At 39.8% G+C, this 26,062-nt stretch overlaps 1 protein-coding gene across 1 annotated transcript in view; it reads left to right on the top strand.

Annotated features, from left to right (window-relative positions):
* Positions 1-12,081: 12,081 nt before the first annotated feature.
* The window catches only part of NMUR1 (neuromedin U receptor 1), a 245,406-nt gene continuing 231,425 nt past the window's right edge, over positions 12,082-26,062 (top strand). Inside the window, exon 1 of the mRNA XM_073589317.1 lies at positions 12,082-12,183. The gene's annotated coding sequence lies outside the window, so the exon portion shown is untranslated. The remainder of the gene's footprint in view (positions 12,184-26,062) is intronic.

Genomic DNA, 26,062 nt, shown 5'->3' with positions numbered 1-26,062 from the left:
TCCAGGATATATAAAGTGTAGTGATGTGATGTAAAGATATAGATCTACCGCGATGCAGCAAAGATCATAATACGTGAATAATAATAATTACAATAATACTAATGAATATATAGTAATAAAGTGCCATGTGTAAAGCAATGTTGTATGTTTTTTACCCTTAATATAATTCTGAATATATACTGTGCTAGAAATCCGCCGCAATACAGCAAAAATCACATAGAAAATAAGTGAATATGGTGAATCAATGATGTGATATAATAATTATATAACAATGACACCAATATTAATATAAATATATTATACAACCACATACTATATCAAAAGGATATAAAAATTACAAAGTAACATCAAGACATACCAAGAAATTTCATACTACATTATTAGGACAGTAAGCTTTATGGATTATTAGGCAGACTAGACACAGTCCCAATTTAATCAAACCAGAGTCCTATATCAGCCACTAGGGCCATAAAAAAGTCTGACCAATGTCAGCAAAAAAATGCTTTACTTGAAACTGATTGGATGGAGGGCATCTATAAATAGGTAAATCCACCGGCCTTAAAACACGCCCCTTTTGAAAAAGGAACACGAAACACGCATCAGGGGACACGGTGTGGGTCTGGGCACAGCATCTCAGGTAATGCCTTACATTTAGTACGTTCAGTATATTTATGGTGGGAGATTATCTCTTTTTATACCACTTACTCAGGTCCTTGTAGTAACACAAGTTGCTCTAGGTTTGCACATAGACACTTTCTCATAAGCGGCAGTTAGGCGCCATGATTTAATTTTACTGCACATAGACACTCTAGTCATTAGCAGTGGTCAGGATTCTACTTTTCTTACTGCTTTAAATTGATTTTGCTTGTATCAGTGCAATATCTAGCAAAGGATAATTATGAGCATTTATTTGAGATATATATGAGCTCTTTTCATACCACCTAGTGCTTTATATATATACTAGCTATTTTTTTTCTGGGTGATTGTGTCGGTTGCCAACCGTTTCTGTTTTGATCTGTGAGCACTCATAATATGTATTGTTTTAATTTTGGCTAATAAATTGATTTTTAATGATATGATAATTTGTCACACATTCTTGATATCCGTTTAGGATATGGTTGTTTTGACATTAATGTGGGATGTGACCCTTTGATGAGGTCAAGGACTATTATATTTAAAGGTAACAAAGGTATTTATGCATCAAAGGTGCGGGGTCAGGGGGAATCAAAAGTCCTAATAAAATCCTTATGGGACGCACAATTGGGTGATATCTTTACATGATATCACTAAAAATGGGTGACAGATTCCCTTTAAAAAAGACGTCACCAGGTCAAAAGTGGTCAGTTTCTTCAGTTAATTTAATCGTGATGCTTCCCTGAGTATTTAGTTTTTCTTTTTTTTGTCATCTGTCATATAGTTCTATAGATACTGGCCTTAATATTCAGTCCTAAATTTTATGCTATTTTGAAAGGGGAGATGGCTTAACAGGGTAATAACACAGAGTAGCCAAAATAAATGCCTTCAGAGAATCCTGTGAGCAATGCCTCCTTGGTAAAGACTTTAAAAGTTAGTATTAAATTAAAAAACAGCTCATATCTCTGGAACTATATATCAAATTAAAAAAAAAACAATACTTAGGGAACTAGCTGGAAAAAATAAGATAAAGTCCACTGCTGACCTGGTGATAGGTCTACGTTCATGGCAATAGACCTATTCTGACTCTATGTGTTATAGAATCTAATGAGCATATGTAAAGGTCATTATAAAGGGACAGGGAGCAAGGGGCACAGTCATATCACCCATTTTGAATGGTGGATCCTGTATTATCAGCAGTGCATACAGATTTATTTATTAACGGCCTTCAACTCGATCTCGAGCCTTGGCGACGCTATGGATGAACAATCTGTAAGACGATAATTCTTGTTTAAGCCTAGAGAGGTCCAGCAGGGTCTTCTCCAACATTAACGTGATTGTAACAAGCCATTCTTTTATTATAATCCACTCTGTAATAATAATGAGACTTCTGAAAACTCTTCCTGAAAGAGCAGGGAATATGAAATAACCCCAGTGGCCAGTGTGAAAATTGCAAGATTATTATTTTCTTTTTACTAAAGATCGTGATATGAAAAACTCTGCAAAAAATTTAATAAAGTACATTTAACATAAAAAACCTAATTTTATCAGTAGGTCATTCTCTGACAAAACATTCTCTTTAAGGCTTGTATATGATAAGATTATAGGTTATACTAAAAAGCATTGAAAAGTTTTTCTGTACTATCTTTTCTAGAACTTACATCTCATCAATATACCCCACCAAATTTTCATTTGTATTTCATAAATCAATAGTACACATGAAAATAAGCAACTTAGTAATGTATCTTATCAGAGAAATCTGCTTCTTTCTGTTCTTTTTAAGACGTCAACATTAGGTTTTCATTTTCCAAAAGTCTAGTTCTCCTGTGTTACCTAAATATGCTAAGTTACCATACTCCAGCATTTAATGTGTTGCATTAAAGTGAACCTGTCATCAGGTTTGGCCGATTTAAGATACGGCCACTGCCTTTCAAGGCTTATCTTCAACATTCTAGATAGATAAACCCCCCGATCTGACCTGAAAGATAAGAAAAATAAGTTTTATTATACTCACCCGGGGGGCGGTCCGGTCCGATGGGTTTCGCGGGTCCGTTGCCTCCCATCTTCTTGCGATGATGCCCTCCTGCTTGCTTCATGGCTCCTTGGCATCACGCTCCTGTGCAGGCGTACTTCTCTGCCCTGTTGAGTGCAGAGCAAAGTACTGCAGCGCGCAGGCGCCGGGAAAGGCCAGAGAGGCCCAGTGCCTGCGCACTGCAGGAAATTGCTCTGCTGGTTGTTTGTTCATGTTTGAATGCTGTATTTATTCTGTAAAAAAAAATAAAAAATGAAATAAATATATACAGTACAGAACAAAATTTTTAGGCTAGTGAGAAAAAATATCGGCAAATTAAGAATTCTTTGAGAAATAGAAGCGTTAATAGTTTAATTTTTTTTTATCAATTATCAAAATGCAAAGTGAATTTACAAAAGAAAAAATTGGATCAAATCAATATTTGGGGTTACCATCCTTTGCCTTCAAAATAACATCATATTTTCTGGTTACAAGTCAAGAATTTTGCAGGATTATAGTTGGGTGTATGAGCAACCAATTTTGCAAAACAGATGTTAATAATCACCATTTTCATATGTAGGTTGTACTCATTAACTGAAACTGAAACAGTTGTGTAGGTTGTGTAGGAGACTTAGAGCTAGGTGAGGGACAACTAAACTCTGCTACAAAGGTGAGATTGAGGAAAACAACCAATGTCATTAACCCCTTCACTCCCAAGGGTGGTTTGCACGTTCATGACCGGGCCAATTTTTACAATTCTGACCACTGTACCTTTATGAGGTCATAACTCTGGAACGCTTCCATGGATCCCGGTGATTCTGACATTGTTTTCTCGTGACATATTGTACTTCATGTTAGTGGTAAAATTTCATTCAAATAACTTGCGTTTATTTGTGAAAAAAACGGAAATTTGGCAAAAATTTTGAAAATTTCGCAATTTTCCAACTTTGAATTTTTATGCCCTTAAATCACAGAGATACGGCACACAAAAAACTTGATAACTAACATTTCCCACATGTTTACTTTATATCAGCACAATTTTGGAGCCAAAATTTTTTTTTGTTAGGAAGTTATAAGGGTTAAAAGTTGACCAGCGATCTCTCATTTTTACAACACCATTTTATTTTTAGGACCACATCACATTTGAAGCCACTTTGAGGGGTCTATATGATAGAAAATACCCAAAAGTGACACCATTCTAAAAACTGCACCCCTTAAGGTGCTCAAAACCACATTCAAGAAGTTTATTAACCCTTTAGGTGCGTCACAGGAATTTTTTTGAATATTTAAAAAAAATGAACATCTAACTTTTTTCACAAAAAAAATACTTCAGGTTCAATTTTTTTTATTTTACCAAGGTTAACAAGAGAAATTGGACTGCAAAAGTTATTGTGCAATTTGTCCTGAGTACGCTGATACCTGATTTGTGGGGGGGAACGACTGTTTCGACGCATGGCAGAGCTCAGAATGGAAGGAGCGCCGTTTGACTTTTTCAATGCAAAATTGGCTGGAATTCAGATCGGACACCATGTCACATTTGGAGAGTCCCTGATGTACCTAAACAGTGGAAACCCCCCCAAGTGACCCCATTTTGGAAACTAGACCCCCCAAGGAACTTATCTAGATATGTGGTGAGAACTTTGAACCCACAAGGGCTTTACAGAAGTTTATAACGTACAGCGGTACAATTAAAAAATCATATTTTTTCCACAAAAATGATCTTTTCACCCCAATTTTTATTTTCCCAAGGGTAACAGGACCCTAAAAGTTATTGTGCAATTTGTCCTGAGTATGCTGATACCCCACATGTGGGGGTAAACCACTATTTGGGCGCATGGCAGAGCTCAGAAGGGAAGCAGCGCCATTTGACGTTTTTGGCTGGAATTGAGATCGGACATCATGTCGCGATTGGAAAACCCCTGATGTACCAAAACAGTGGAAACCCCCCACAAATGACACCATTTTGGAAACTAGACCCCTAAGGAACTTATCTAGATGTGTGGTGAGAACTTTGAACCCCCAAGGGCTTCACAGAAGTTTATAACATAAAGCCGTACAATTAAAAAATCATATTTTTTCCACAAAAATGATCTTTTCACCCTCAATTCTTATTTTTCCAAGGGTAACAGCACCCTAAAAGTTATTGTGCAATTTGTCCTGAGTACACTGATACCCCACATGTGGGGGTAAACCACTATTTGGGCGCATGGCAGAGCTCGGAAGGGAAGCAGCGCATTTGACGTTTTTGGCTGGAATTGAGATCGGACACCATGTCACGATTGGAAAACCCCTGATGTACCTAAACAGTGGAAACCCCCCACAAATGACACCATTTTGGAAACTAGACCCCCTAAGGAACTTATCTAGATGTGTGGTGAGAACTTTGAACACCCAAGGGCTTCACAGAAGTTTATAACATAAAGCCGTACAATTAAAAAATCATATTTTTTCCACAAAAATGATCTTTTCACCCTCAATTCTTATTTTTCCAAGGGTAACAGCACCCTAAAAGTTATTGTGCAATTTGTCCTGAGTACGCTGATACCCCACATGTGGGGGTAAACCACTATTTGGGCGCATGGCAGAGCTCGGAAGGGAAGCAGCGCCATTTGACGTTTTTGGCTGGAATTGAGATCGGACACCATGTCGCGATTGGAAAACCCCTGATGTACCTAAACAGTGGAAACCCCCCACAAATGACACCATTTTGTAAACTAGACCCCCCAAGGAACTTATCTAGATGTGTGGTGAGCACTTTGAACCCCCCAGTGCTTTACAGAAGTTTATAACGCCCGGGCGTGAAAATAAAAAATTCGTATTTTTTCCACAAACATGATCTTTTAGTCACCATTTTTTTTATTTTCCCAAGGGTAACAGGAGAAATTGGACCCCAAAAGTTGTTGTCCAATTTGTCCTGAGTATGCTGATACCCCATATGTGGGAGAAAACTACTGTATGGGCACACGTCGGGGATCGGAAGGGAAGTAGTGACATTTTGGAATGCAGACATTGATGGAATGGTCTGCGGGTGTCATGTTGCCTTTGGAGAGCCCCTAATGTACCTAAACAGTGGAAACCCCCCACAAATGACCCCATTTTGAAAACTAGACCCCCTAAGGAACTTATCTAGATGTGAGGTGAGCACTTTGAACCCCCAAGGGGTTCACAGAAGTTTATAATGCCAGGGCATGAAAATAAAAAAATCGTATTTTTTCCACAAACATGATCAATTATTCCCCAATTTTTTTATTTTCCCAAGGGTAACAGGAGAAATTGAACCCCAAAAGTTGTTGTCCAATTTGTCCTGAGTAAGCTGACACCCCATATGTGGGAGAAAACTACTGTATAGACACACGTCAGGGCTCGGAAGGGAAGTAGTGACGTTTTGGAATGCAGACATTGATGGAATGGTCCGCGGGTGTCATGTTGCCTTTGGAGAGCCCCTAATGTACCTAAACAGTGGAAACCCCCCACAAATGACCCCATTTTGAAAACTAGACCCCCTAAGGAACTTATCTAGATGTGAGGTGAGCACTTTGAACCCCAAGGGCTTCACAGAAGTTTATAATGCCAGGGCATGAAAATAAAAAAATCGTATTTTTTCCAAAGACATGATCAATTAGTCCCCAATTTTTTTATTTTCCCAAGGGTAACAGGAGAAATTGAACCCCAAAAGTTGTTGTCCAATTTGTCCTGAGTACGCTGACACCCCATATGTGGGAGAAAACTACTGTATGGACACACGTCAGGGCTCGGAAGGGAAGTAGTGATATTTTAGAATGCAGACTTTGATGGAATAGTCTGCTGGTGTCATGTTGCCTTTGGAGAGCCCCTAATGTACCTAAACAGTGGAAACACCCACAAATGACCCCATTTTGGAAACAAGAACCCCTAAGGAACTTATCTAGATGTGTGGTGAGCACTTTGAACCCCCAAGGGCTTCACAGAAGTTTATAATGCCCGGGCATGAAAATAAAAAAATCGTATTTTTTCCACAAACATGATCAATTAGTCCCCAATTTTTTCATTTTCCCAAGGGTAACAGGAGAAATTGGACCGCAAAAGTTGTTGTCCAATTTGTCATGAGTACGCTGACACCCCATATGTGGGAGAAAACTACTGTATGGACACACGTCGGGGCTCGGAAGGGAAGCAGTGCCATTTTGGAAAGCAGACTTTGATGGAATGGTCTGCGGGTGTCATGTGCGTTTGGAGAGCCCCTGATGTACCTAAACTATTGAAACTCCCCACAAGTGACCCCATTTTGGACACTAGACCCCCCCATGGAACTTATCTAGATATGTGGTGAGCACTTTGAACCCCCAAGTGCTTCACAGAAGTTTATAACGCTCGGACGTGAAAATAAAAAAATCATTTTTTTCCACAAAAATGATATTTTTGCCCCCAATTTTTTATTTTCCTAAGGGTAACAGGAGAAATTGGACCCCAAAAATTGTTTTTCAATTTGTCCTGAGTAGGCTGATACCCTACATGTGGGGGTAAAACACTGTTTGGGCGCATGGCAGAGCTTGGAAGGGAAGGAGCACCATATGACTTTTTCAACTCAGAATTGGCTGGAATTGAGATCAGACGCAATGTTGCATTTGGAGAGCCCCTGATGTGCCCAAACAGTGGAAACCCCCAATTCTAACTCCAACCCGAACCCCAACACACCCCTAACCCTAATCTCAGCCCTAACCCTAGCCCTAACCCAAGCCCTAACCCTAGCCCTAACCCTAGCCCTAACCCTAACGCTAGCCCTAACCCTAACCCTAGCCCTAACCCTAATGGAAAAATGGAAATAAATACATTTTTTTAATTTTATTATTTTTCCCTAACTAAGGGGGTGATAACGGGGGGTTTGATTTACTATTTATGGCTGTTTTTATGTTTGGCAGCTGTCGCACGCTAAAAGACGCTTTTTATTGTAAAAATAGTTTTTGCATCACCACATATTGAGAGCTATAATTTTTCCGTATTTTGACCCACCGAGTCATGTGAGGTCTTATTTTTTGCGGGATGAGTTGACGTTTTTATTGGTACCATTTTCAGGCATGTGACATTTTTTGATCGCTTTTTATTCCGATTTTTCGGATGCAGAATGAACAAAAACCAGCGTTTCATGAATTTCTTTTGGGGGAGTGCGTTTACACCGTTCCGCGTGTGGTAAAATTGATAAAGCGGTTTTATTCTTCGGGTCAGTACGGTTACAGCGATACCTCATTTAGGTCGTTTTTTTATGTTTTGTCAGTTTTATGCAATGAAAACTATTTTATATAAAAAATAATTATTTTTGCATCGCTTTATTCTGCGAGCTATAACTTTTTTATTTTTTCGCTGATGATGCGGTGTCATGGCTCTTTTTTGCGGGACAAGATGACATTTTCAGCTGTACCATGGATATTTATATGTGTCTTTTTGATCGCGCGTTATTACACTTTTTGTTTGGCGGTATGATAATAAATCATTATTTTTTGCTTCGTTTTTTATTTTTATTTTTTAAGGGGTTCGCTAAAGGGGTTAACTAATGGGACAGTTTTATAGGGCGGGTCGTTACAGACGCGGCGATACCTAATATGTGTACTTTTATTGTTTTGGGTTTTTTTTATTTTCAAAAAATGAATTTATTGGGGAATATTTTTTTTTTTTTTACTAATTTATTTGGCGATTTTTTTTAAATTATTTTTACACTTTTTTTTATTTTTTTCACTTTATTACATAGTCCCAGGTGGGACATCACTGTCCTGTGACAGATCGCTGATCTGTCACATCACAGATCACTGTGACAGATCAGCAATCTGTCACAGGCATTGAAGAAGACTTCCTCTTGCCTGCACTTTGCAGGCACTGAGGAAGCCAGCTTCCTCCAGGACCCCGAAGGCCCCCCGTCGCCATCTTGGATTCGGGGGCCTGGAGGAAAGGAGCCCCCCGCAGCAGCGCTGCACATTGCGCTGCCGTGGGGGGTTCAGGGAAGCACGCAGGGAGCCCCCTCCCTGCCGATGCTTCCCTTTAACTCCCGATACACCGCGATCATGTTTGATCACGGTGTGCAAGGGGTTAACGTGTCGGGGCGGTCCGTGACCGCCCCTGACACATTGTGCCGGGTGTCAGCTGTGATAATCAGCTGACACCCGGCCGCGATCAGCGGCGCTCACCACGTGGGCGCCGCTGATCTCGGTAGACGTACTATCTCGTCCATGGGCATAGGGGCCCTGGTCCCATGGATGGGATAGTACGTCGGATGTCAGGAAGGGGTTAAAACCTATCTTGAGCAGAGAGGAGTAAATAGCTCTGTAAGTGATGTCATAGCTCCCATGGAGCTGGGATTTTGATATCGAGTCTATCTGGGATTTTTGAAGAGACAGAATGATTTGCACAAGCCTATTTACACAGAAAATCTGAGGATAGTTTTTTTAATAAACGGTAATAGTTATGTTTTTCAGGGAATGCATACTGTATTAATGGTTGTGTCCACACAAGTTTTGGTCTATTTGAAGTCACAGCTGATGATGTTTTGGTAACTTCGTCCTTGGTGTTTTGCTACCAACGCAATAAAGTACCAGTAGTCATAGGTGTTTTATTTACTTGGGATTTTGAATTACTGGAATGGGGTGCATGTGTTTTGTTTAACATTCATTCACTGAAAGCAGTCATAGCACTCATACAGAAGCAGAGGTATGGAGGACATTAGATAGCACTATTGAGCAGCAGGGTAAATGTGAATCCATCCTGTGAGTGAGGTAAAAGACTTGTTAGAAAGCTCAACACTATCTATCTGTCTTCTTCTGCATGTTTTCTCAATCCTCTCCTCACTCCTCCTCCCTGGTTTGCTATCATTAAGTTTAATAGGCTTTGCAATCTAACTCCTCTCTGCTGGCAGTCCATCTTGGGCTTAATTCACTTGTCTGTGTTTAAACATGTACGTGAAGTAATGGTGCCGGTGTCATCTGTGTTGTGAATCGGTGTGTCTGTTTTTGACATCGGTGTGTCATCAGTGTTTTTCAAATTACAAAGCATCTCCTATACTTTGCAATGTTAAACAATGATTGTGCACATATGGCACAGGGATGCCATCCATATGCTGTACGTATTTTTCATGGACCCATAGACTTATATTGACCCTTGTCATCTGTGCTGCCAGAGAAAAAAACAAAACGAGCATGTGTCCGTGTGTTTTGCACAACAGCATAGATTATAATGGGTACATTTTGTATCCCTGAAAAAACAACCAAGCAACTTGCATATGTAACAAGGACGTGTGAATGAGACCTCAGACGGAGTGGAGCTGTTTTATTTCAAAGTGAATAATGAATTTAGGAGGCATATAGGAATGGAAGAAATGGCACATAAGTACTGAAGGAAGTAGAATTGTCTGATAAGATCTAATACAAAGATTCTTATTCACCTGACTGCACATTTATGCTATTGTATTTGTCCTGTGATAGTAAATATGTGGTTTTCACTATTAGTGAGGACATCTTCCACAGCATAGGTGTGCAAGTAAAAGGTACAGTATGTGTGTGTATAGATGGTAAGATACATGTATAAATGTGTGCACTTATGTTAGTTGTATTAGACAAATTTTATTCACTGAGAGTTAACAATGAAGATTCTTATTAAATCCCTTATCCTGAGAAAAGAAAAAACTGTCAATCATATGTTAATTATAAAAAACTTTGCCCCAGGGATTAGCTGATAGCCACAGTTTTGGCTTCTGAAATCCAGGTGATCAGTTAGAGAAGCCCCAAATGGGCATCTTTTTTGTTTGCAGGGCAAATGTGGCTTTATATGATGGCCATTGAAATGACTGATTGTATAATAAATGTAACAGGCAAGTTCACCAGAGAAGGATCTGCTTCTGTGTAGCTTTTCCCTGCGCTCACTTATAAAGGTGACCAGAGAACGTCTTCTATAACGTCTATAAGTCATGGAGAGAAAGCCCCTTTAACATGTCGTAGAGCATAGTGGAATATGGTTACACTGTACTGTATAAGCAGCAGTATAAGCAAAATATGCTTTTATTCTTTTTGATCAACACAGTGATAACTAAGTACCATATGTTATTTACATGGAGTAGTATTATTTATTCATTTAATCTTAGGTTTGGTCAGTTACATGGCCACACCATGCATTGCATTCGTACCAACATATGATCCGGCTCAATTTTTTTGGTTTTGTTTTATTTTTTTTGTACTTTGTAAAAATAGGCTTGTGGCTATCTCTTTTTTGGGCTGTTCGTTTGGTTTATATAGTTTTCTCGGCAGGTGTCTGAACAGTAGGGACCAGGTATGGAGTGGGGCTGATATTCAGCCCTGGCATTTGAAATTACACAGGCCTGTGCTGTTTCCATCGCCAAGCACCAGATGGGATATATTACTACTAATATTACTCTGGATGGAGGAAAGCAAGATTTAGTACCAGACCAATGTTTCTAATGATTCCTGTGGCCTGCTGGGGTAAGTGATGGAGTCAGCGACTTTGTGTTCCACCACAACTCTTAACAGTCTGGGTGTCTTGAGGACACTGATTCTGTAAACAATGTAGCAGATAAGGCAGCCCACGACTAGACAGGCCCTTCTGGCATTTGCCAGAATTTCCAGATGGCCAGTCTGGCCCTACTTTGCCCTTATCTACTTTGACATCAGTGAGGTGAACTACAAGAGTTAAGCCCGCCCCGATTAGGGTACACCTTGTCGGGGTGGAATGGCTTTTACACCTTTTCGGTAAAAATAGCCTTATCTAACTACCCTATGTTATTTAAATGCACTATTAGGATTTAGTTATTATAGGGTATTTGCGAATATTGTTTTATCTTAGGTTCTATAAGCAAAATAAGCAAAGTAATATGGAAATTCTAGTGTTAGGTTTCTTACATGTAAATGTTCCTGTAAAATAAAAAATATGATTTGTTGCTTGCTTTGCAAACATGAACAGCACTGAACAGAATAAGACCAGGAAGTAGCAACATTGTGACGTTTATATCATTTTATTAATAATCTACAAGTCTGACCACGTAGGTTTCACTAGATGTACAGTGCTACAATGAAGGTAAGAGTGCTATACATAATACAATGGAGCTTACCTTTTTTTTCCTTTCACACTTATGAATGAAGTAATAGATTATATTGTAAACCTATTCTAATATTTTACAAAATGAAATGTCTGCAAACAGTACATAACATCCAAGCAGCTCAGAGACGTGTAACGTTCCCACGATATATAATTGAATAAAGACTGAAAAAAAGACAACCTTATGGAGATTAATGAGTAACATAAGGAAATATAAGAACAGACGTAACCCATCAAAGCTGTATAGCTGTGTAAGTAGCAGAGCAGTGAATGGATGTGTAGGGCTGTCCTGTCAGCTCAGCACCGCCCTCTAGTGGAGCTTTAATAAAAGGTGTAAGGCTGAGAGAAGAGCTCAGTCAGGTCTGTGTAGGATGTGAAGACACTCATCCGGTGGTGAATGTCCTGGGGATTCATCAAACTGCTTGCAGCATGTGAAAAACTCAAGGAGTAGTCTACATCTATAAAACCAGGTAAGTGTCTTCAATTTGTCACACTCATTTACCCTACACATCAGTATTTGTGGATCCTGCATTTATCTACATTTTAAATTATGCAAGAAGTGCAGCTTGAGACACATGAATATGTGGTGTACTGATCCGGAAGTCTGAGATATTAGTTATAGCATAGCACTGATAATTCTGTTAGTAAATGTCATCTGAAATATGACTGTGTGATCCAGTTTTCCTTTTGCAAACTATTTTTTCTATCTGCTGGTGTATATAAATATGTATGTTTAATAATTCCGGTACTGATGGTGTACATGTGACAGGTTTTATATACATATTAGCCTACAAAGGTAAAGACACTTAATAAAAAGGCTACAAAGTGTCATGAATGATGAAGCAGCATATTAAACCTCTGTTGGTGGCTGAACTGCTTTAAGGAACATCTTCTAACAACTTTAAACAACCAATAATGGAGAGTAATAGAGTCCCTACAGGCATAGCGAAAGAATTTCATTCGATCAGATGAAGAAAAACTGTGAAACAATTGAAAATAAAGGAAGGGACATAAATCTGTCCATAAACTTCCCCGTATAACATATAAAATCAATACATGAATCACATAAACTTACTTTGTGCTCCATAGATATTAATTTACCTTAAACCACTGTATAAATATACACATAAACTCCACATGCCTTTTTTTCTGCCCATGTATGTACATGTACTGTATATTTAAATTTTCCTCCAAAAAATAAATATTTTTTTTGGACATCTATGTAAACTTACAATTTAATCAGTCTGAAAAATTGGCAAATGTTCCTCGGTCTCTAAAGAGAGATCACCTATCGTAAGACAATATCAGTCTTTGCTTCTTGAAGTCTATGATGAGTGATCCAGAAAGCTTGTCCTGCTGTAGCACATAGGAATATGGCTGCTTCAGAATAAATGCACATTTTAGGTTCATACTTGGTTGAAAAAAGGAAGATATAAAGATAGAGCATTGCACAGTTCGGTTGGCCAGAAGACTTTCTAGCACTGCTCCCTCTACGGAAATGCTGTATTTTTTCCACTGTGTTCTTTCTGCAGGTGTCTGAACCAAAACACAATTCGTAGTTTTGCTGTTTTTTGGGGGTGTTTTTAACCTTTTTTAACCTACTTTATGTATTTTTGTTTCAGATTTTATGCAAAGTTTATTTAAATACATTTTTTCAGAGCATAATTGCTAGGATTCAGCACTTAAACGGCTTGTTCGGTCTTCAGTTATTCTATGTGACTGCAGACATCCTTACAACTAGAGTTGAGTGACTTTGGTCGGATCGGGTTTCGTGACACCCGAATGAAACAAAATTTGGTTCGGATGAAACTGGTCCGACTAGGGCAAAAAAAAGTCTGAGTTTCGTCCGAAACCCGACCCCAATGCAAGTGAATGGGGAATAAAAGTCGGCATTGAGTGGATGAATGTCATCCGCTCAATGCCGACTTTTATTTCCTATTGACTTGCATTGGGGTCGGAATTCGGACGAAACTCAGACTTTTTTTTGCCCTAGTCGGACCAGTTTCATCCGTATCAAATTTTGTTTCATTCGGGTTTCACGAAACCCGATCCGACCAAAGTATCTCAACTCTACTTACAACCTGTACACCGCTCACTGTCAGGATTCTTTGTTGCTGTTGAGGGTGCATAACCGCAAGTGTGCAATTTACATGCTCCCTTCCACATTCTGACTAGATTTGCTCATTCAATTCCCTTGTACTGAGCGAGGCTGAGCAAGACTAGTTGGCACGTTACCCCATGTATGAACGTCGTACACTCTCACTGGTAACACGGAGAATCTTGACAACATGAAGTGAACACACAATTCAGACGTATGTAGTCATGTAGAAAGACTTCAGACTTTCGCAAGAAGAACAGACAACCGATATAAGGACACAGGATCTTTAGATATACAATGCACATGAGTTTTTATGAAGTCACATCCATTTTGCTTGAACTGTTAAAACCTAGTGTAAAAAACAGCATTTACGCTGGCCTATAATTACCCACAATATCTTTATTACCATACCGGATGATTTGGATGTTTTTTTACATGAAAAGTTTAAAAATGTCTCTATTATAATTGCAAAAAATGTGAGAGAAATGAAGGCAATCACGTATGCTATGAGGAAGTAATGTGCAGAAAATATTTCTATTATATAAATGGTACTGCAGAAAGAGAACATGATGATATTCCAGCACTAATATAACTGGATGAGATTCAGTGTCTGATCACCCCAAATCCCTAAAAGTAGGACGCAACTGCGGCGTCAGCATTTTCTGCGACCAGCTAGGCTTTGTGCAGACCAGAAGAACGAAGCAGATTTATTACACCTGTAAAGCATCAGGTCACCGATGCAAGAGGAAAATCAGAAGGGGCTGCAATGCCTAGAGAGCACTGCCCATAGTTTCCTCTAGAGATTGGTGAAGCTTTCTGAATCCAGGAGACATGTCATCTTATTGTGATACCATGAAAACTCTCGGGCCACAATTCATCATTGTTTTTGCGCCTGTTTTTTTTTGTCTAGTTTTGTGTTTGCTGCGCCTTTTTGTCGCTCACATCATTATTATATTTGTGCTTTTTTTTAAGTCCATTTTATATGTGCTCACCCATTTTCCTTTTTTTCGTTTTCCACTTTTTAGGCAGAGGTTTGCGACTCCAGATGTTTTTGATTCTTTTTTTTTTTTACATAGATTGGATTCCAAGTGTTCAAATCTTGTTTTATATTACTTGCCTAAGGTTCTAAATATAAAAGGGGAAAGACCTATGAAAGAAAGGAACAAATAAAAAGGCTCTTGTTCAGTAACTAACTGCCATTTATTTGGTTATGACCCTATACTATGACATTTCTAGTACCAATAGTGCACAACACTATCTGCATCCACTAAGACATAAGTGACAAAAGAGAAATGTGGTTCCCTAGTACCTGGTTGGGGAAAATACCTTTGCACAGTAGTGAGTAGGAATCGAGCTTCTTGGTCTAGAAGAAATTTGCATACAGCACCTGCATGAAAGCATTGATGCCCAATACACTCCCGTATGTTTGCGTTCATATGCTTTTGGAGGAAAACAACACATGTAATCATGGATGTAACTACAATAGGTGCAGGGGATGCAATTGCACTCTGGCTCTAGCTAGGGGCCCAAAACTTCCAATAATTGGCGGCCCCGTTGGAGCTTTTGCATAGGAGTCCATGAGCTTCAAGTTATGTCACTGCTTGTAATGGTAACATTTTTACATATTTGCTTTGAAGCTTTTTTTAGTATTTTGAGGGCTTTTTTAATGTGTACTAGTAGCTGTAGTTTTTGGATGTGTTTCTTTAGTTGTGTTTTAAACTTTACAAAACAAAGCGTTTAAAAGGGTGGCATATTTTATGTATGTTTTCCTGCTTATTTTCTAGTAGTTCCTGTAGGTTATGGATGTGTGTCTGTAGCTGTGTTTGTTAACATTACTAGTCATGTGATTTATATATCATGTAATTCCAAGTTTCTTCTAAAAATCAGAAAATTAGGAATGTCATAACACAAGAAACCCATGAAATTTTTACACCCGTTCAGGCCACTTTCATGAACTTTTTGAAAAGTGGACGGAGGGGTAGCTGGGGATGAGGCCAATCAAGGCTGACAAATTCATCATAATTAATTTACAATACTTTTGTGCCATTATGACCAAAATCTAGTCCAGTGCTCTACTGGAGTACATTTGTTATGCTGGAACAAACCAAATAAAAGATTTTTTATATTCAGTAAGAGTCAAATGTTTCTTCTTAGTGAACTTGGCACATCTTACTCAGTGCACCCTTCATTAAGACTGATGTGCAAAACGCCAACCTTGATGAATGTAAACCGAAAAAATCAGGTAATAGGCAAAAAAATTAATAGCTTTGTTTAACCCCTTACCTACATTGGACGTACTATTCCGTCCATGTGACCTGGGACCTAAGTCCCAAGGACGGAATAGTACATCTATTGACATCGGCGGCGCTCACATGGTGAGCGCCGCTGATCGCGGCCAGGTGTCAGCTGGTTATCACAGCTGACACCCGGCACAATGTGTCAGGGGCGGTCACGGACCGCCCCCGACAAGTTAACCCCTTGCACACCGCGATCAAACATGATCGCGGTGTACCGGAGGTTAAAGGGAAGCATCGGCAGGGAGGGGGCTCCCTCCGTGCTTCCCTGAGCCCCCCACCGCAGCGCAATGTTCAGCACTGCTGCAGGGATTTCTTTCCCTACAGGTCCCCGGACCCAATATGGTGACAGGGACCTTCGGGGACCTGCAGGGAGCTGACTTCCTCAGTGCCTGCAAAGCGCAGGCATGAGGAAGTCTGCGTCTATGCCTGTGACAGATCGCTGATCTGTCACAGTGATCTGTGATGTGACAGATCAGCATTCTGTCACAGGACAGTGATGCCCCACCTGGGACAACCTAATAAAGTTTAAAAAAAAAGTGTAAAAATAATTTTTTAAAAATCGGTAAATAAATAAAAAAAAATAAAAATATTCCCTAATATATTCATTTTATTCATTTACAACAAAAGTGTACATATTTGGTATCGCCGCGTCCATAACGACCCGCCCTATAAAACTGTCCCATTAGTTAACCCCTTTAGCAAACCCCTTAAAAAATAAAAATAAAAAATGAAGCAGAAAATAATGATTTATTATCATACTGCCGAAAAAAAGTGCAACAACGCACAATCAAAAAGACGCATATAAATATCCATGGTACCGCTGAAAACGTCATCTTGTCCCGCAAAAAATGAGCTGCCACACAGCATCATCAGCAAAAAAATTAAAAAGTTACAGCTCGCAGAATAAAGCGATGCAAAAATAATTATTTTTTATATAAAATTTTTTCATTGCATAAAAGCGCCAAAACATAAAAAATGACATAAATGAGGTATCGCTGTAACCGTACTGACCTGAGGAATAAAAGGGCTTTATCAATTTTACTGCACGCGGAACGGTGTAAACGCACCCCCCAAAAGAAATTCATGAAGCGCTGGTTTTTGTTCATTCTGCGTCCCAAAAATCGGAATAAAAAGCGATCAAAAGATATCACATGCCCGAAAATGATACCAATAAAAACGTCTACTCGTCCCGCAAAAAATAAGACCTCACATGACTCGGTGGGTCAAAATACGGAATAATTTTCCCATTATGGTTAGGGTTAGGGCTAGGGTTAAGGTTAGGGCTAGGGTTAGGGCTAGGGTTAGGGCTGAGATTAGGGTTAGGGGTGTGTTGTGTTAGGGTTGGAGTTAGAATTGGGGGGTTTCCACTGTTTGGGCACATCAGGTGCTCTCCAAACGCAACTTGGCATCTGATCTCAATTCCAGCCAATTCTGCGCTGAAAAAGTCAAATGGTGCTCCTTCCCCTCCAAGCTCTACCATGCACCCAAACAGTGTTTTACCCCCACATATGGGGTATCAGCCTACTCAGGACAAATTGCAAAACAACTTTTGGGGTCCAATTTCTCCTGTTGCCCTTAGGAAAATAAAAAATTGGGGGCAAAAATATAATTTTTGTGGAAAAAAAATTATTTTTTTATTTTCACACCTGGGCGTTATAAACTTCTGTGAAGAACTTGGGGGTTCCAAGTGTTCACCACACATCTACATAAGTTCCGTGGGAGGTCTAGTTTCCAAAATGTGGTCACTTGTTGGGAGTTTGAATAGTTAGGCACATCAGAGGCTCTCCAAACGCACATGACACCCGCAGACCATTCCATCAAAGTCTGCATTCCAAAACGTCACTCCTTCCCTTCCAAGCCCCGACGTGTGCCCATACAGTAGTTTTCTCCCACATATGAGGTATCAGCGTACTCAGGACAAATTGGACAACAACTTTTGGGGTCCAATTTCTCCTGGTACCCTTGGAAAAATAAAAAAATTGGGGACTAAATGATCATGTTTGTGGAAAAAATATGATTTTTTTATTTTCACGCTCGGGCATTATAAACTTCTGTGAAGCCCTTGGGGGTTCAAAGTGTTCACCACACATCTAGATAAGTTCGTTATGGGGTCTAGTTTCCAAAATGGTGTCATTTGTGGGGGGTTTCCACTGTTTTGGTACATCAGGGGCTTTCCAAACGCAACATGGTGTCCGATCTCAATTCAAGCCAAAAACGTCAAATGGTGCTGCTTCCCTTCCGAGCTCTGCCATGCGCCCAAATAATCGTTTACACCTACATTTGGGGTATCAGCGTACTCAGGACAAATTGCACAATAACTTTTAGGGTCCTGTTACCCTTGGAAAAATAAGAATTGAGGGTGAAAAGATCATTTTTGTGGAAAAAATATGATTTTTTAATTGTACGGCTGTACGTTATAAACTTCTGTGAAGCCCCTGGGGGTTCAAAGTTCTCACCACACAGCTAGATAAGTTCCTTGGGGGGTCTACTTTCCAAAATGGTGTCACTTGTGGGGGGTTTCCACTGTTTAGGTACATCAGGGGGCTCTCCAAACGTGACATGGCGTCCGATCTGAATTCCAGCCAATTTTGCATTGAAAAAGTCAAACGGCGCTCCTTCCCTTCTGAGCTCTGCCATGCACCGAAACAGTGGTTCCCCCCCACATATCAGGTATCAGCATACTCAGGACAAATTGCACAATAACTTTTGCAGTCCAATTTCTCCTGTTACCCTTGGTAAAATAAAAAAATTGAACTTGAAGTATTTTTTTGTAAAAAAAAGTTAAATGTTCATTTTTTTTAAATATTCAAAAAATTCCTGTGAAGCACCTGAAGGGTTAATAAACTTCTTGAATGCGGTTTTGAGCACCTTAAGGGGTGCAGTTTTTAAAATGATGTCACTTTTGGGTACTTTCTATCATATAGACCCCTCAAAGTGGCTTCAAATGTGATGTGGTCCGTAAAAATAAAATGGTGTTGCAAAAATGAGAAATCGCTGGTCAAATTTTAACCCTTATAACTTCCTAACAAAAAAAAAAAGTTTTGGTTCCATAATTGTGCTGATGTAAAGTAAATATGTGGGAAATGTTACTTATTAAGTTTTTTGTGTGCCGTATCTCTGTGATTTAAGAGCATAAAAATTCAAAGTTGGAAAATTGCAAAATTTTCAAAATTTTCGCCAAATTTCTGTTTTTTTCACAAATATACACAAGTTATTTGAATGAAATTTTACTACTAACATGAAGTACAATATGTCACAAGAAAACAATGTCAGAATCACCAGGACCCATGGAAGCGTTCCAGAGTTATTACCTCATAAAGGGACAGTGGTCAGAATTGTAAAAATTGGCCCAGGAGTTAACATGCAAACCACCTTTGGTAGTGAAGGGGTTTAATACTACTTACTTGCCTATAGAGTACCTACCTAGTTCATAACTTGAAAAGAACTCTTTCAGGTTTTATAGGTACTGTGTGGCCATTGACAATAGGCAGGCTATGCCCATTTATTTTTATTTATATAGCGGAAAGTCGATGCGATATTTTGGAAGGGACTTCTCAAAAGCTTGCTACACGCTGAGCGCTATCTGTGACCCACAGCCTGATTGGGAAAAAAAGCCAAAAGTAATTAAAGCAGAAAAAGGACACATACAAATTCAGGGTGTTTGTTGCAATTACAGTGGGGAAAAAAGTATTTAGTCAGTCAGCAATAGTGCAAGTTCCACCACTTAAAAAGATGAGAGGCGTCTGTAATTTACATCATAGGTAGACCTCAACTATGGGAGACAAACTGAGAAAAAAAAATCCAGAAAATCACATTGTCTGTTTTTTTTTTCATTTTATTTGCATATTATGGTGGAAAATAAGTATTTGGTCAGAAACAAGCAATCAAGATTTCAGGCTCTCACAGACCTGTAACTTCTTCTTTAAGAGTCTCCTCTTTCCTTCACTCATTACCTGTAGTAATGGCACCTGTTTAAACTTGTTATCAGTATAAAAAGACACCTGTGCACACCCTCAAACAGTCTGACTCCAAACTCCACTATGGTGAAGACCAAAGAGCTGTCAAAGGACACCAGAAACAAAATTGTAGCCCTGCACCAGGCTGGGAAGACTGAATCTGCAATAACCAACCAGCTTGGAGTGAAGAAATCAACTGTGGGAGCAATAATTAGAAAATGGAAGACATACAAGACCACTGATAATCTCCCTCGATCTGGTGCTCCACGCAAAATCCCACCCCGTGGGGTCAGAATGATCACAAGAACGGTGAGCAAAAATCCCAGAACCACGCGGGGGGACCTAGTGAATGAACTGCAGAGAGCTGGGACCAATGTAACAAGGCCTACCATAAGTAACACACTACGCCACCATGGACTCAGATCCTGCAGTGCCAGACGTGTCCCACTGCTTAAGCCTGTACATGTCCGGGCCCGTCTGAAGTTTGCTAGAGAGCATTTGGATGATCCAGAGGAGTTTTGGGAGAATGTCCTATGGTCTGATGAAACCAAACTGGAACTGTTTGGTAGAAACACAACTTGTCGTGTTTGGAGGAAAAAGAATACTGAGTTGCATCCATCAAACACCATACCTACTGTAAAGCATGGTGGTGGAAACATCATGCTTTGGGGCTGTTTCTCTGCAAAGGGGCCAGGACGACTGATCCGGGTACATGAAAGAATGAATGGGGCCATGTATCGTGAGATTTTGAGTGCAAACCTCCTTCCATCAGCAAGGGCATTGAAGATGAAACGTGGCTGGGTCTTTCAACATGACAATGATCCAAAGCACACCGCCAGGGCAACGAAGGAGTGGCTTCGTAAGAAGCATTTCAAGGTCCTGGAGTGGCCTAGCCAGTCTCCAGATCTCAACCCTATAGAAAACCTTTGGAGCGAGTTGAAAGTCCGTGTTGCCAAGCGAAAAGCCAAAAACATCACTGCTCTAGAGGAGATCTGCATGGAGGAATGGGCCAACATACCAACAACAGTGTGTGGCAACCTTGTGAAGATTTACAGAAAACGTTTGACCTCTGTCATTGCCAACAAAGGATATATCACAAAGTATTGAGATGAAATTTTGTTTCTGACCAAATACTTATTTTCCACCATAATATGCAAATAAAATGAAAAAAAAAACAGACAATGTGATTTTCTGGATTTTTTTTTCTCAGTTTGTCTCCCATAGTTGAGGTCTACCTATGATGTAAATTACAGACGCCTCTCATCTTTTTAAGTGGTGGAACTTGCACTATTGCTGACTGACTAAATACTTTTTTTCCCCACTGTAAATATTTTCCCATTCACTCCCAGCAAATATTTAGCTGGACAGAAAAAAAACACACAAAAAGCAAGATATTCAGATAGTCAGTTCACATTTCTTAGTTGTTGATGATACACTTGAGATAAAAGTTAGTAAAAGCTTAAATGTATTGGATCTCCCAACTGTCTTTGAATATGGTGGTTGTTCTCTCATGGAGGTAAATGGATCAGAATGTTCTCTGTCAACATGCCCGATTCTTTGTGAGCTAAACCAGAGATGTCCAATAGAGACTTGCTTCCCTCTCCCTATCCAAGTATCCATCTACACTGCAAGTTTATAGTGGAATTCAAAGTAATAGTTTGTCGGACAAACGAGCATATGACAACTGTCTACAGTGTTTGGCCGGCTCATTAGAATATTATACAGCTTGCTCTCCAATATTTGGATTCGGTGAGTTAAGATAATTTTACCAGAGTTCTTTAGGCATTGTTCAGAAATGCAAAGCTTCTGAAGGTTGCGCTGACCCTTTTATCAAACTAGGCATGCAATATGAGTGACAGAATGACAGGCATATGAAATACTAGCGTTTTTACTACTGAGCATGAACAGAAAATTAGTTTTTGAGTGGATAGAGAAAATATAGAGCACTATATAATTAACCTTGATCATCTTTTTACTGATATACAGGTTTTTTTTTAACCTGCGCAACGCAAGATAATTTAAACGAATCAGCTATATCATTAAAAGCACTAACAGGCAACGTGAATTGCAAAGATTATCTGATGACAATGACGCCTGTTAAGAAGGAGATATACACTGCTCAAAAAAATAAAGCGAACACTCAAATAACACATCCTAGATCTGAATGAATGACATATTCTCATTGAATACTTTGTTCTGTACAAAGTTGAATGTGGTGGCACCAAAATCACACAAAAATCATCAATGGAAATCAATTTTATTAACCAATGGAGGCCTGGATTTGGAGTCACACACAAAATTAAAGTGGAATGTAATGTCCTTAAAACAAGTCAAAATGAGGCTCAGTATTGTGTGTGGCCTCCACGTGCCTGTATGACCTCCCTACTGTACAACGCCTGGGCATGCTCCTGATGAGGCTGCGGATGGTCTCCTGAGGGAGACCATCTCCTCCCAGACCTGGACTAAAGCATCTGTCAACTCCTGGACAGTCTGTGGTGCAATAGGACATTGGTGGATGGAGCGAGACATGATGTCCCAGATGTACTCAATCGGATTCAGGTCTGGGGAACGAGCGGGCCAGTCCATAGCTTCAATGCCTTCATCTTGCAGGAACTGCTGACACACCCCAGCCACATGAGGTCTGGCATTGTCCTGCATTAGGAGGAAGCCAGGGCAAACCACACCAGCATATGGTCTCACAAGGGGTCTGAGGATCTCATCTAGGTACCTACTGGCAGTCAGGCTACCTCTAGCGAGCACATGGACGGCTGTGCGGCCCTCCAAAGAAATGCAACCCCACACCATTACTGACCCATTGCCAAACCGGTCATGCTGAAGGATGTTGCAGGCAGCAGATCGCTCTCCACAGTGTCTCCAGATTCTGTCCTGTCTGTCACATGTGCTCAGTGTGAACCTGCTTTCATCCTTGAAGAGCACAGGGCGGCAGTGGCGAATATGCCAATCCTAGTGTTCTGTGGCAATTGCCAAGCATCCTGCACTGTGTTGGGTTGTGAGCACAACCCCCATCTGTGGACGTCGGGCCCTCAGACCATTCTCATGGAGTTCATTTCTAACCATTTGTGCAGACACATGCACCTTTGTGGCCTACTGGAGGTCATTTTGCAGGGCTCTGGCAGTGCTCCTACTGTTCCTCCTTGCACAAAGGCAGAGATAGCGGTCCTGCTGCTGGGTTGTTGGCCTCCTAGACCCCCTCCACATCTCTTGGTGTACTGGCCTTTCTCCTGGTAGCGCCTCAAGCCTCTGGACGCTATGCTGACAGACACAGCAAACTTTCTAGCCACAGCTCACATTGATGTGCCATCCTGGATGAGCTGCACTACCTGAGCCACTTTTGTGGTTGTAGAGTGTGTGTGAAAGCACAACCAACATTCAAAAGTGACCAAAACATCAACCAGAAAGCATTGGTACTGAGATGTGGTCTGTGGTTCCCACCTGGAGAACCACACCCTTATTGAGTGTGTCTTGATAATTGCCAATAATTTCCATCTGTTGTCTATTCCATTTGCACAACAGCATGTGAAATTGATTGTCAATCAGTGTTGCGTCCTAAGTGGACAGTTTTCACAGAAGTTTGATTTACTTGGAGTTATATTCTGTTGTTTAAGTGTTCCCTTTATTTTTGTGAGCAGTGTATGTCAGTCAGTGAAGTTGTTATGTTGGAAGCAGGAAAAATCCGCATGGATATGAGCAAATTTGATAAAGGGTAAATTGTGCTTTCTAGGCAACTTGCTCATGGAGTCTCCAAAGGCTGGGTCTATTCCCAGCAGCCAGTGGTTAGAACTTACCAAATATGGTACAAATAAGAATCTGGAACATGTGTCACAAGCAAAAGCTCATTGATGGCTAAATAAATGCTCATTGCTCTCTTAACGAGGAGATGACAAGCCAACAGAGGAAGTGTCATGCTCTGGTCAATGTTCTGCTAGAAAACCTTGGATTCAGTCATTCATGGGAATGCTACTTTGACATGTACCGTCTACATAAACATTTTTAAAGACTAAGCATGTGCAATTCATGCAATTGACCTCTTTTAACAGGATAATGCATCATGCAACAAATAAGGGTTAAAGTGGACTTGGTCTTCAAATTCCCAGTTCTCAATCTTAGATCTATAAAGGTCCCACTTTGCAAATTAGTGAACTGAGACTTCAGCTTTAAAAACATAATCATTAGTGATGCGCAAATCTGCCAATATTCGATTTCGACAACAGTTCCATTGAGTTTGGCAAAAATTTTCAACTCACATTGACATTATCTGATGCCAATCAAATGCTGATTTTTATACTTTGAATTATTTAGACTAAAGAGAATAATAAATGTATGCTGTTAAAATGCAAAAATAATACATCCCTTGCTACACACATTCTCTGGTAGAGCTTATCTATGGTCTCCCACTCTTTCCAGTCTTCTTCTTCATCTGAATTTATTAAATATGAATAAAATGCAGTTTATTATATTCTGAGATCTGTGTAGACTGCAAAGTGCAGTCATGGCCAAAAGTGATGAAGTATTTCTCCCTGAAAATTACTGTAATTACGCATGTTTTGCTATACACATGTTTATTTCCTTTGTGTGTATTGGAACAACACAGAAAACCATAAAAAAGGGGAAATTGGACATAATTTCACACAAAAGCCCCAAAATGGCCTGGACAAAATTGTTGGCACCTTTCCAAAATTGTGGATAAACTACTTTGTTTCCAGCATGTTTATGTTTGGTCAAATTCACAAGTGGCAAGTAACAGGTGTGGGCAATATTGAAATCACACCTGAAACCAGATTAAAAAGGATAAGTTAATTCAATATTTGCATTGCGTGTCTGTGTGTGCCACACTAAGCATGTAGAACAGAAAGAGGAGAAGAGAACTGTTTGATGATATGAACCAAAAGTGTTTAAAAAGAACAAAAATCTCATGGTGACAAGTCCATCTTCAGAGATATTGATATTCCTTTATCCACGGTGCATAACATAATAAAGAAGTTTACAACCCATGGCACTGTAGATAATCTCCATGGACGGCAAAGAAAAATTGATGAAAATTTGCAACACAGAATAGTCTAGATGGTGGATAAGCAGCCCCAATCATGTTCCAATGAAATTCGAGCTGTCTTGCAGGCTCAGGGTACAGCAGTGTCTGCGCGAACTATCCGTCGGCATTTTAATGAAATTAAATGCTATGGCAGGAGACTTAGGAGGAACTCACTGAATACACAAGGCATAAAAAAGCTAGATGGCAGTTTGCCAAAATGTACATCAGTTAACCAAAATATTTCTGGGAAAACGTCTTGTCGACAGATAAGACCAAGATAGAGCTTTTTGGTAAAGAGCATCATTCTACTGTTTACCGAAAATGGAATGAGGTCTGCAAAGAGAAGAACACGGTACCTGCATTCAACTATGTTGGAGGTTTCAAAGATGATTTGTGGTTGTTTTCCTGCCTCTGACAGTGGGTGGTTTGACTATGTGCAAGCATTATGAAATCTGAAGGTCACCAAAGGATTTTGGGTGGAAATGTACTGCTCAGTATCAGAACTCTGGATTTGTGTTCTAGGTCATGGGTCTTCCAGCAGGACAACGACCCCAAACATACCTCAAGAAGCAACCATAAATGGATGGAAACAAGGTGCTGGAATGTTCTGAAGTGGTCCAAATCTAAATCCATTGAACACCTGTGGAGAGATCTTAAAATTGCTGTAGGGAGAATGCACCCTTCAAGTTAGAGTGGAGTACTCTGCAAAGGAAGAGTGGTCCAAAATTCCAGTTGAGTGGTGTTAGAAGCTTGTTGATGGTTATAGGAAGTGATTGATTGCACCTATTTATTCCAAAGTTGAGGGTGCCAAAAAATTTTTCAAGCCCATTTTTGGGGTTTTGTTTGAAATTATGTCCAATTTGCCTTTTTTTCCTTTTTCTTTTGTTGTTCCAGTACACACAGAAGAAATAAAAATGGGAGAATTTGCTTCATTTTCTGAAGCAATTT

This window comes from Dendrobates tinctorius, unplaced genomic scaffold (assembly GCF_039654945.1).
Source record: "Dendrobates tinctorius isolate UK_male_01 unplaced genomic scaffold, ASM3965494v1 ptg000107l, whole genome shotgun sequence".
NCBI lineage: Eukaryota > Metazoa > Chordata > Amphibia > Anura > Dendrobatidae > Dendrobates > Dendrobates tinctorius.
The sequence above is the reverse complement of the archived record's forward strand: the minus strand, read 5'-3'. Positions and strand labels throughout refer to the sequence as shown.